The sequence below is a fragment of the Hyaena hyaena genome, unplaced genomic scaffold, assembly GCF_003009895.1.
Source record: "Hyaena hyaena isolate Hyena2069 unplaced genomic scaffold, ASM300989v1 scaffold_175, whole genome shotgun sequence".
NCBI classification, from domain to species: domain Eukaryota; kingdom Metazoa; phylum Chordata; class Mammalia; order Carnivora; family Hyaenidae; genus Hyaena; species Hyaena hyaena.
Window position 1 is genome coordinate 663058 of NW_024080808.1, and position 13814 is coordinate 676871.

Consider the following 13814-nt stretch of genomic DNA (forward strand, 5'->3'; position numbering starts at 1 on the left):
GGTGACTCAGTTGGTTAAGCGGCCGACTTTCGCTTAGGTAACGATCTCGCGGTTCGTGGGTTCGGGCCCCGCGTCGGGCTCTGTGCTGACTGTCAGCTCAGAGCCTGGAGCCTGTTTCAGAGTCTGTCACTCCCTCTCTCTCTGACCCTCCCCTGCTCATGCTGTCTCTCTCTCCTAGAAGAAAAAAAAAAAAAACATTAAAAAAAATAAATAGGTACTTCATTTACTTTGGAAAATCCTTTTCTCTGATCTTTTTCATAGTTTTGTTGAGGTAATTAACATACAGTATACATTGTATGTATTTAGACTATAAAATGTCATAAGTTTTAACATGTACATACCTGTGAAACCATCCCCACAGTCAAGTTAATGGTCATATCCATACCCCCCTAAAGTTCCCTTATATCCTTTTTTAACCCCTTTTACTGTCTTCAGACGATCACTCTCTACTTTCTGCCTCTACAGAGTAGCTTACATTTTTCTAGAATTTCATATAGATGGAATCATATGGTATATTCTTTTTTTGGGGGGGATCTTTAATTGAGCATTGTTTTGAGATTCATCCATGTTGTTGAGTGTATCAATTGCTTAGTAGTATTTCATTGTTGACAGTATCAATTACTTAGTAGATGTACCACAATTTGTCCATTCACTTACTGATGAACATTTGGGTTGTTTTCCAGTTTTAAAGTATTAGAAATAAAACTTCTATGAACATTTGTGTATACATTTTTGTATAAAAATATATTTTCTCCTTGGAGGTGAATGGGTGGGCCCTAAAGTAGGTCTATGTTTAAATTTTTTTTTTTAAATTTTTTTAATGTTTTATTTATTTCTAGGAGAGAGACAGTGTGAGCAGGGGAGGGTCAGAGAGAGAGGGAGTCACAGACTGAAACAGGCTCCAGGCTCTGAGCTGGCAGTCAGCACAGAGCCCGACGCGGGGCTCGAACCCACGAACCGCGAGATCATGACCTAAGCGAAAGTCGGACACCTAACCGACTAAGCCACCCAGGCGCCCCGGTCTATGTTTAAATTTTTAAGAAACGTCCAAATTATTTTCCAAGTAGTTGTACCATTTTGTATTTCTACCAGTAGCATGAGAGTTCCAGTTGCTCCACATCATTGACAACAGTTGGTTTGGTTAGTCTTTTTAGTTTTAGGTATTCTAATAGGTGTGTAATCATATCTCTTTGTGATTATAATTTGAGTTTCTCTAATGACATTGTAAGTGTGTTTTTTTGCCACCCATGTATCTTTTTTTTTTTTTTTTTCTGAGAGAGAGAGAGACAGTGTGAGCAGGGGAGGGTCAGAGAGAGAGGGAGACACAGACTCCGAAGCAGGCTCCAGGCTCTGAGCTAGCTGTCAGCACAGAACCCAACGCAGGGCTCAAACCCACGAAGCATGAGATCATGACCTGAGCCGAAGTCAGACGCTTAACCAACTGAGCCACCCAGGCGCCCCACCCCCATGTATCTTTTTGATGAATTGTCTGTTCAAATCATTTACCTATTTTTAATTGGGGTGTTTGTTTTCTTATTGTTGAGTTTTGGGACTTTTTTAGACATTCTGTGTATAAGTCCTTCATGTGGTTTACAAGTATTTTCTTTAAGTCCTTAACTAGTCGTCTTATTCTCTTAACAGAGTCTCAAAGAAAAGAAGTTATTAATTGTAAAGAAGTACAATTTATCAATTTTTTCTTTTATGGGTTGTGCTTTTGGCATGCTAATCTGAGGATCTTTCTCTACTAAATCCCTTTTACATGTATGTTGGAAATCAATTTACCATATATATGTGGGTGTATTTCCACATTCTATTTTTTCTCCATTGATCTATTTTCATGCCAATACCATACTATCTTGATTACTTAGCTTTCCAAAATTTGTCTAGCTATTATGTCATTTTCATTTCCAAATGAATTTTATTAAATATATATTTTTTAAATTTTTTGGAGAAATAGAGAATGGGGGAGGGACAGAGGAGAGAGACAATCTCAAGCAAGCTCCATGCTCAGCACAGAGTCCAATGCAGGGCTCAATCACAGGACCCTGTGATCATGACCTGAGACAAAATCAAGAGTTGGACACTCAACCAACTGGGCACCCAGGTGCACCTCGAAATGAATTTTAGAATTAGCTTGTCAATTTTTACACACACAAAAAACCTGCTAGAGTTTTGACTAGGATAGCCTTGAATAAACTTAGGGAAAACTGTCTTCTTCACAGTATTGAATCTTCTAGTCCATGAATATAGAATATTTCTTTATTTGTTGGGGTTTCTTTAATTTCTCTCAGTTATATTTTATACTTTTCAGAGTATAGGACTTACATATTTTGGTCAATTTATTGCTATGCATTTGATATTTTTGGTAGTAGGGTAAATGGCATTGTTTTTAATTTCAATTTCCAATCACTTGCTAGTATATAGAAGTACACTATTTTTATATATTGAACTTATACCAAGAAAAGTTGCTAAAACTCACTTATTAGTTTTAGTAGTTATTTTTGTAGACTCTATAGGATTTTCTCATAGACAATAATACCATTTATGAATAGACAGTTTTATTATTTCTTTTCCAATCTAATCATCTTTTATTTATTTTTCTTACCTTATTGCATTGGCTGGAACCAGTACAGTGTTGAATGGAAGTGGTGAGAGCAGAAATCTTTGCCTTGTTTCTAATTTTAGAAAGAATGGGGCACCTGGGTGGCTCAGTCGGTTAAGCATCCGACTTTCGCTTAGGTCATGATCTCGCGGTTCGGGGGTTCGAGCCCCGCGTCGGGCTCTGTGCTGACTGTCAGCTCAGAGCCTGGAGCCTGTTTCGGAGTCTGTGTCTCCCTCTCTCTCTGACCCTCCCCTGCTCATGCTGTCTCTCTCTCTCTCCTAGAAATAAATAAAAAAATATTTAAAAAAAAAGTACCTTATAGAAAGAATACACTCAGTCTTTTACCATTTAGTATAATGGTAGCTGTAGATGCCCTATAACCAGTTGAGGAAGCTTCCTTCTATTCCTAGTTGGCTAAGATATTTTTTAAATCAAGAATTGATGTTGGAGTTTGTCACATATTTTTCTGCATCTATTAATATGATTCTTTCTTTTTTGTCTTTATATGGTAAATTATAAAGATTGATTTAATAATAGCTTTATTGAGATACAATTCACAGAGCATAAAGTTCATCCTTTTAGAGTGTACAATTCCATGGATTTTACTATATTTGCAGAGTTCTGCATCCATCACCACAACCAAATCTCATAACATTTTCATTACCCTAAAGAGAAACTCTGTACCTATCAGGAGTCAGTCCCCATTTCCTCCGCTCTCCCCAGGTCCTGACAACCTGTATGGATTTGCCTATTCTGCACTTTAATATAAATGGAACCATAATCAATGTGGTCATTTGTGAGTGGGTTCTTTCACTTGGTAATGTTTTCAAGGTTTGTCTATGTTATAGCATGTATCAGTATTTCATTCATTTTTATGACTGAATAATATTCTACTGTGAGGATATACCACGTTTTGTTTAACCATTCATCAGTTAAAGGACATTTGATTTGTTTCCACTTTTTAGCTATTATGAATAATGCTGCTGTGAACACTTGTTACAAGTGTTTGTGTCAACATGTGTTTTCATTTCTCTTGCATATTTACCTAGGAGTAGAGTTTTTGGGTCATATAAGTCAATCTGTTTAATCCTTTAGGGAATTGCCCCACTGTTTTCCAAAGTGGCTGTACTATTGTGACAAGGTTCAATTTAACAGATAGAGCTATTTAGACTATTTATTTCTTCTTGAGTGAGTATTCATAGTTTATGTCTTCCAAGGAATTTGTCCCTTTCATCAGTTGTTGAATTTATCAGCATAAGTTATTAATAATAGTTCTTAATCTTCATTTAGTATCTTTACAATGTGTAGTAATGTCATCTCTCTCAATCTTAATATTGATAATTGGTGGGTTTTTTTTTTCTGATCAATGTAACCTAGGTTTATCAATGTTATTGACTATGTATATTAGATATTTAAAATATCTTTGTGTGTGTCATTCTGTCATGTGGAAAATTGAGTAGGCTCCAAGTACACCAGTAGGCAGGCTATCCTAGAGTTCATGAAATGTAAAGGCTCACATAGCAGATTGAAATACATGGATCACACTTTTTATTAAATTGAGATAAACCACTGTGAGAAGCAAGGGAGGAGAATGGCCAAGTTAAGCACTTAGGATAGGGAGCAAGTGGTATTGATAGGACTATGCTACCGAAATCCTGGGGTACGCTATGTTCATATGTCTTCTATCTCTATCTATGCTGCATCAACTTTTCCTGCTGCAGATATGAAGACTAGAGTTGAGGTTCAAACAAGGGGATCCTGGGTCAATGATACTTGCTCTGTTAGAGAGATGAAATTAGTCAGAGGTATAGCTTGTCAAATAGTCTGTTGAAGGCAGAGAAGGACAGATACCATATGTTTGCACATATAGGTGGATTAGGAGGAATTAACTGGAGGACCATGGGGGAGAAGAAGGGGAAAAATAGTGGGGGAGAGGGAGGGAGGCAAACCATGAGAGACTCTTGAATGCCAAGAACAAACCGAGGGCTGATGGGGGTGGAGGGGATGGGAAGGGGGGTGATGGACATGGAGGAGGGCACCTGTGGGGATGAGCACTGGGTGTTATATGGAAATCAACTTGACAATAAACTATTTCTTTTTTTTTTTTTTTAATTTTTATTTATTTCTAAGAGAGAGAGAGAGACAGCATGAGCAGGGGAGGGTCAGAGAGAGAGGGAGACACAGACTCTGAAATAGGCTCCAGGCTCTGAGCTGGCAGTCAGCACAGAGCCCGACGCGGGGCTCGAACCCACGAACTGCGAGATCATGACCTAAGTGAAAGTCGGACGCTTAACCGACTAAGCCACCCAGGCGCCCCGACAATAAACTATTTCTAAATAAATAAATAAATAAATAAATAAATAAAATAGTCTGTTGAACAGCCATGGAAGGCACATGGAACCAAACTAGGTAACATGAGTGGATAGTCAAATTAAGGACTCCTGAATACTTGAATATATGGTATATAATGGTATATAATGTATCATTGAATATTTAGTGCCTAAGTGCCCCTCAGGTATGTTTATTACCTCGTGTACTCTTGGATCTTGTAGTCCTTTCACTGATGTTTAATCCACACATGCTCTACTTACTAATTACTGATCTATACTTGATGTATCTTATGAGTTCATCCACCCATTTCTTTTCTTATCCTCTATAGAATTGAATATTTTGAAACTATACATTGAATGCACTAGACCTTCCCCCTATTATTCCTTCTTTCTGTGACACAGTCACCTGCTTTACACATACTACCCACTGAACAAGTGTTAAATAAAAAATAAGCAATACCCTCAGCTAGTCTTGCCATAGAAATTTATTTATTCAAACAAAGAGTTCCTGTAGTTAAATACATATGGGAAATGCTGGGTTCTTTACTATAGGACTTGTTAGTGCCCTTAATGCACTAATGTGGTGGTACCTTTCCGTGAGTGGAGATCACATGTAGTGTCCTCAACCTTATTGGCTGATGGACTACTTTCCTCCAGGTGCATCACAGAACATATCTTAGGAGATGCTGCCTTGGGAATTGCTCTGTGAAAGGCCTTAAAGAGGGCTGGGAACATAGATGTGTACTAGAGCAGGTGTAGGCCAAGCAGTACACCTTGTGTGCTTTATAAAGTATAAACATTCTGCTTTTCTGGATTAGAAAGAAAACTACAACAAAAAGCAAGATAGAGAAATTGAAGTTATTCAGGGAGTGAACTGACCAAATTATTCATTCAAGGGTTTCTCTAATTTCCCATTTGGAATAAATCCAGGGATGGTGCCCCATCCCTCAGTCAGCACAGTGCTGACAATATTCTTTCACAAATGGCTTATAGATGCTGCATAGGCAGGCACTTTGAAAGATATTAAGGTTATACAAAGATGACTTCCTTTTCCACGAAGCTGGGAAAATATGCCTAAAGGGACTTCAGGGAACCCAGATCTCTATGCAGACGATCTCCTTGGTATGATTATCCTGGATGGTCAAGGGATTCTAAAGACTTGAATAGTTGTAAACTAGTCAATGCAACCTCTACTCTCATGCAACTCACAACCTGGTAGAAGAGACAATCATTAAATAATTACACTTGTGATAAGTGATGGGGGGAAAAAAGCATAACCTTAATACATAGGAGTGGAGTAGAGCTCATCAGAGGAAACATTTGAGCTGCAATTTGAAGGATGAGCAGGATTTAACACAAGTACAAATTGGGAGAAGGGTACCAGGGAGAGAATACAAGAGTGTCAAGAAGAAGGCCGCCTTGTGTGCAGGAAGGGAGGGAGGGGCTGAGAGTGGGAGTAGCTGCCTGCACCTTGATGGGGGGGGGTGGGAGGGGATGTGAAATGGAGCAAAATAGGGTAGAAGACCTATGATTGACTCTACTTTTCCTCTGTGTTGTCTACTAAATGAAGCGAGCTATCTTCCCATTGATACATGCTCCAATAAACTCAGTTTCAAGTCTTTACCAGAGTAAATGGTTAGTAAGTCCAGTTGAATGATAGAAAACAATGTAAGTGCTGATATATTTTGCTTAGCCAACTGAGCCACCCAGGCACCCCAATGCTGATATATTTTGCAATGAACTTAGGGCAGTTTTGTCTTCCTTTGCCTTAGGTCAGTGTCTTCTCAATTCCCTTTTCCCAAGTCTTATATTCTCTTAAGATTCTTTTTAGATACACATTCCAAGAACTGCCTCTCTTATCTATTCCCTGATCAGAGTAGTTGACATCAGTGTATGCAGGCTAAAGTCTCTCACGTAATCTAGAGCAAAGGAGCTTTGGAAAAGCAATGTTTTCCTTAGGTGTTCAGAGTTCCCAGTGAGCTTGAGACTACAGTGAATAGCTTGTATGTTCTCCCAAAACCCAGCATGAAGGACTGGCGTGGCTATGGACAGTCATGAAGCAAGTTGTGTTTGCAATTATGCTGCTGGTATTCCTGGAAAGAATTCATGGAAAGCTGTTCCAGGGAGGTGGAGAGGACACCTTCTCTGCAATGTTGGGAACACAGCTCCTTAGAGGTAGAACAGTTACACTAGACCTGCTTCAATCAATTCCTCCTCAGCGAACTTGCCTGCCTCTCATCTCTTCATGAAACTCAGTCACACACCCATGCCTGGGGCTTGCAGTTTCCCTCCTGCACCCCAAAGTCACCCGCTTTCAAATGCATGGATGTAATTAGGCAAATATGGCTGGAGGCAAAGTGACTGGAGGTGAGGACAGTCTTCCTCTGGTGCTCTTTTGAGACAGGACTTTTTCTGAGGTGCATGCTTCCTTGAAGCACTAATGAAAACCTGCATCCCAAAGTGGAAGGAACATAGCTCTGCACTGGACAGAGCTGAGTTTTACCCCTGGCTTTCAGTTAGTGTGAGGACTCAATGAGATAATGTGATTAAGGCCTTAGGAGACTAGATTGCACATTGTTAGTGCTCAAAGCATTGTAGACGTTTAACTATTAGGTGCTCATTGGATATTCTCAGAGGAATCTGTGCCTCCTGCTTTAGTAACATCACATTGGATGGAAATGGTTCATTCACTTTTTCCTCTACATCCTTGTGGGCCCAAACCTAAAAAAATGGCTTCCAGATCCCATGATTAGCTCACATTTGTTGAGTGCTTATGATGTCAAGCACTAAATGCTTTAATTCTCAAAACCCTAGAGTTAGGAATTACTTTTTTCTGCATTTATAGCTGAAGATATGGAGGCACCAAGTGGCTTAAGTAGCTAATCCATTGTGATGTATCTAGTAAGTGGTGGAGACAGTATTTGAGTACGGCAGGTTGGGTTCCGGAAACTGTGCTCTTTCCCACTGCATTACACTGCCTCAATCCTCACTCTTCTTAGGTTTTCCTCATTTTTCTCTACCCACACTAATATCACCGTGGAAGGCATCATCTCTATAATCTGTCTGTGTTTATGGGGCTTTAATTATTCTGTGATTCTCTTTGTGCTAGCCCCACACAATGCCTTATGTAATAGCATGCTCTACAATTGCTTCTCTATTTGTCTAGTGCTGGGTTTAGCATACTAGGTTTATGTACCAATTATGCTCTTTCACAAAACATCACTTGGTTCCATTGTAGACTGGACACTAGACAGAGTGGATCACTCTGTGCAGACCTTTTATCCTTTTGTGTTCTTAATGACAACCATCTGTTTCCTAAAGCAATTGAAATCTTCAGTTATTAGCATAAAGGAAAAACACTGACTCTGGGCACAGCCTCACACTACTGGTACATGCCTGGGGAATGGGATCTGTTACCACCGAGTTATGGCCCATCTACCTTTCTCAGAGAGAGTCTGGGTAGAACTGGGGTTTCCTTTCAAGATTAGATGCCCAGGCCCCATGTGCTTTTAAAAAACATGCAAATTGTATATACAAGAGTATTACATATCTTTGGAGCTATATGAATAGAATGGATATTCATATAGAGCCATCATCCCTCTCAATAGAATATTATCAGATTCCACCCAGGCCTCTGTGTACACCTCCCCCAACCCTCCGCCAGTAATGCCAGTATGCTTTTCATTATACAAAGAGTAGGAGTTGTTTGAGAGCAATATTTTTCAGATGAGTTAAGTCAGATGTGATTCCCAGGTACTTAGCTGTGAAAGATGCTAACAGCAAACGGATATTCAAACTTGGGAGTATTCTGTGGTTTCACATCCTATTCAAACTGATGTTTCCGGAGAGCTGTTTCTGATTCTGACTTCACAACCATTGTGGCATAATAGTGTGCTGAGAACAGATATGTCAGTAAATTGTGGCCAATGCGAAAAATGAATTTTGCCACAGTTGGGGACACGTACTTTTATGGCAATGGCTGTCAAAATGTTAAGCTGAGTGGTGTTGCAGATGGTAAAAAGCAGAATTCAAACAGCAGGAGGAAAGACGGAGGAAACCAGGGAGCCAGGGTCCAAGAAAAATGTTTTCTGACAGGCAAGAACTCTGCTGTGAAACTATGTGAGAAAACTTGCGAGAGAACTTGGTCATGGCCTTAGACGTTCTACTCAAACACGAATGCTATTGGAATATCCCTGAAGTGTCCCCTCCTTCCAGGGGAGCCACCAGTTCTAGTATTAAAATATGTGTCTCAAGGGCGCCCGGGTGGCTCAGTCAGTTAAATGTCAACTCTTGATTTTGGCTCAGGTTATGATCTCACAGTTTGTGGGATGGAGCCCCGCGTCAGGCTTTGCATCTTGCACCGGCAGTGCCAAGTCTACTTGGGATTCTTTCTCTCTCCCTCCCTCTCTCTGCCCCTCCCTCACCTGCACGCGCTCTCTCTCAAAATAAACAAACATAAAAAAAAATGTGTCTCAAATATCATAAAAGCGAGAACCATTACTCTGGCCACTTATTTCTGAAGTGGTTTAACAAGTTTTCATCATTTATTCCCTGCTACTAATGTACCCTTTGAAATAATTTCACTGTCTGCTCCCTCCTACCATTAATGAATTACAAATACTCATGTCAGCCCAGACCTGGAGGAAATGAAATGCAATTCTACCACAGATTTGGTAACGTCTGTATGCAGCAGCTAAAAGATCCAAAAAATTGGACATAATTTTCAGTGCTATTCAGTTTGTGAGAAGATTAAGTTAAAAAAAAAACAAAAAACAAAGAAACTTGGAACTTTAAAGGAAATTGCTTTCAGAACTTGGGGGGAGGGGGATGGGGAGACAATTTGAGGCCATGAAGCAGAAACTCTTGGAGAGATGCCCAGAAAAGTAGTATTCCCATCACTGCTTCTCTATCCATCTCCTCTCGCCTGAAAAAGGCATGGCTTCCTATCTTAGAACTAGAATGAGTGCTCGTCTTGCTTTTGGGATTTGCTGAAGACAATGTGGCTGCAACTGAGTGACTTGGATAACTCTATTCACCTTTTAAGACGCAGTATGTGGGTGACTGGGTGGCTCAGTAGGTTAAGCGTTCGACTTCAGCTCAGGTCATGATCTCACGGTTCGGGAGTTCGAGCGCTGTATCAGGCTGTGCTGACAGCTCAGAGCCTGGAGCCTGCTTCAGCTTCTGTGTCTCCCTCTCTCTGCCCCTCCCCTGCTCACACCCTATCTCTCTCAAAAATGAATAAACATTAAAAAAAAAAAAGAAAGAAAAGATGCAGTATAAATGGCAACCTAATTGATACGGGAACCAAAGGTTAACTTTTTTTTTTTTTTATAATATTTTTATTTCTAGGGGAGAGAGAGAGAGACAGCGTAAGCAGGGGAGGGTCAGAGAGAGAGGGAGTCACAGACTGAAACAGGCTCCAGGCTCTGAGCTGGCAGTCAGCACAGAGCAGCACAGAGCCCGACACGGGGCTCGAACCCACGAACCGCGAGATCATGACCTGAGCGAAAAGTCGGACGCTTAACTGACTAAGCCACCCAGGCGCCCCCCAAAGGTTAACTTCTATGCTAAAACATGTTCTTTAGGATTAGGTGCTTTGTTTGTTTGTTTGTTTGAAGTAGACTTCATGCCCAGTGTGGAGCCCAACATGGGGCCTGAATTCACGGCCCTGAGATCAAGACCTGAGCTGACATCAAGAGTCAGATGCTTAACCAACTGAGCCATCCAGGTACCCCAGGATGAATTTTTGTTATCTCAGGAAACAAATGCGGAAAAATCTTCATTTACATTCTTTTTTATAATAGTTAGGATAACCATATAATAATTTATCCTCAAAACCAGGACACTTGAGAATGCAAGGAGGGTGCTATTAATAATTATACCTGCAAAACATAAACCAGAATTGTCCCAGCCAAACTGGGATGAACACTTACAGTACAACCCTGGTGTTCAATAAATATATTATCACATTATGTAACTTTCAGGCCTCAAGTATGATAATCTGATTTTTTAAAGTTTATTTTTAGAGAGAAAGAGTGAGTGAGGGAGTGGGGGAGAAGCAGAAAGGAAGAGAATCCCAAGCTGACACAGGGCTTGATCTCACTAACTGTGAGAACATGACCTGAGCCGAAATCAAGAGTCAGACATGTAACCAACTGAGACACCCAGGTACCCTAGGACAATCTAATTCAAAAGAGGAATATTAATATAGATATTATATACTAGAGGTGTAATCTTTTAGTTATGCTAATGCACCAAATACATCCCTTTGGATAGAGGGAAGAGTGTTCCATTCCCCCCCTTGTGGTACTTTGGATATTTTGAGCATTATGATCTATTTTTTTTAGTAAAGTAAGCGAGCACAGGAAGCTCGTCAATTGCAGCAAATCACATTGCGGAGCTGAGCTCAAAGCTAAAAACTCTGTTCCCTGGAGTCCCCAGCAGTTGTGTTGCTCACTGAACCATGAACGGTTGCCTTCTAGAATCTGATCAGATTTCTACTGGAGATTCACTAGAGGTGGAGACTTACTACTACCTTTCAGATAGAAAGAAGTCTGGTGAAGTTTGTAGAGTTCACATTAATCCTCTTCAGCCCACTTCTAAAAAAAGCCTGGGTGCTAGTCTTTCCTAATCATTACTCATGGCCTTTGGTCTTTTTCTGCAGAGATTTCCTTGGGCATTCAAGAAGGGATCCAGGTATTCATTAAGTTTAGTCCTTGGGAGTTTTGTGTGTTGCAGTAACTAGGCAACAGTTCAGATGTTTTAACTTAGCATGTCCTGTACTGGCAAGTTTAAAAAAGAACTGTCAAGCCATACTTGGCAGGACCTTCCTTGGACTCTCCCACCCTCTGTACAGTTCTCCTGTACATCTTGGCTGGTCCTCCACTGCTAACAGAGCCTTCTTCTGTCTCGGCCACTCTGACAGCCTTGTCCAAGATTTTCCCACTGAGGGGCAGCTGGGTACCCAGTGTCCTCAAGAATTGGTAGGACTGCAACTAGTGGTTTGATCACCGATTGCCTTTCGTAACAACTCTTGCATCCAGATCTTAAACCTGTTCTTAACTGCTATGCCTCTGAATGTAATGTGCCTTTGTTTATGAAGATACAACTAAGTTTTAAGTAGTTTAAGGACTGTGCTGATTCATCAACTCCAAGGACATGCATGTGAAACACAAACTGTAGCTCTTTAAAAGTGAGTATCCAATGAAACAGATTCAACTGACATAAAATCTGTGAAAGGTCAGCTCCATAATGTTCAATGTTAGATGGACTGGATATAACAATTCTGGAAGCAGAACTACAGCACTAAGGCAACCAGGACAGGCACATGTAAGATGCTGTTCTGAGCAGCAGCACTCTGCAGTACAGTGGTACACAGCCAAAGCTTTGGTATCAGTCACGCCTAGGATTCTAATCTCAGTTCTTTACATAGGAGCTGTGTGATCGCTAACCTCTTAGCCTTAATTTCATCATCAATAAATGGGGATGACAACAATCCTTGTCTTAGAGGTTTGCTGTGACACTTGAAGGAAATAGTACACAAACACTGTTTAGTAGTGTCAACTATTTTTGTCTCCTTCTAGATTCTATGATTTCAAAAGCAATGTTAAGAATCAGATGAGCAAACATCTGTAAAGTGTGCATAAAAGCTATCATTAAATGAAGCTCCCAGTAAATGAAGCTGTTAAGTAGGACAATACATGAGGTTCTATTTAACTTGACCTCTTTGTCTAAAAAGTTACCCAGTTATTTTGGGAGTTTCCCCACAGCTTCGGAGCCTACCAGTGAGTGGCAGCTTAAGGGGACAGGAAACAGGTGTCTTGTGGAAGAGAAAAGGCAATGGCCTAGACTGGTAAGCAAGCAACTGTATAAAAAGGGTACTGGATACCTGAACAAAAAGTGGACCAACCCTCAGCCCTGGTGACAGAACCAGCATCATCCTTTATTACTATGGCTTTGAGAATTTAATAACCTCTTTTAAAGACTTCCTTATCTCTAAAAGGAGGATTCTTTTTTTTTTTTTAAATTTTTTTAATGTTTTATTTATTTCTAGGAGAGAGAGAGAGAGACAGCGCGAGCAGGGGAGGGTCAGAGAGAGAGGGAGTCAGACTGAAACAGGCTCCAGGCTCTGAGCTGGCAGTCAGCACAGGGCCCGATGCGGGGCCCGAACCCACCAACCGCGAGATCATGACCTAAGCGAAAGTCGGACGCTTAACCGACTAAGCCACCCAGGCGCCCCTGATACTAACACTTTAAGCATAGCTTAGAATTCTAGGTGGACTGAGATTCTATCATACCTGTGAATCTAAGATTGTGATTTCAGCAAACCTCAACTAGGAGATAGTCATCTACAATCATTTCTGACACTTAAGAGCAGCAAAACGTTTTGTTCCGCCAAACATCTGTAAGTGCGATGAACCAATCTGTGTCCCCCCCCAATTCACACTGAAGCCCTAACCCTGGATGTGATGGTATCTGGAGATGGAGCCTTTGGGAGTAATTCATTTAGATGAGGTTTAGAAGGGTAGGGTCCCCATGCAGGATTAGTGTCTTTGTAAGAAGAGACATCAGGGCTTGCTTCTTCTCACTCTCCACTAGGACACTAAGATGGCCATCTACAAGCCATAGAGTCCTTACTAAGAACTGAGCACCAGCACGTTGACTGTGGACTTCCTGTCCTCCAGAACTGTGAAATAAATCTCCATTAGCTAAGCCACCCAAACAGTGATGTTTTGTTACGGCAGCCCAAGCTAATACAGTAAGTCAAATGATAAAGTGGAGGAATGGAATTGCTTAAGTGAAAACACTGAAGAAAGAGTCCCAGAGTAGGGAGGGACTAAGCTCTACCTGCTTTGTCTCCTCCTCATCCCTGGAATTCCAGG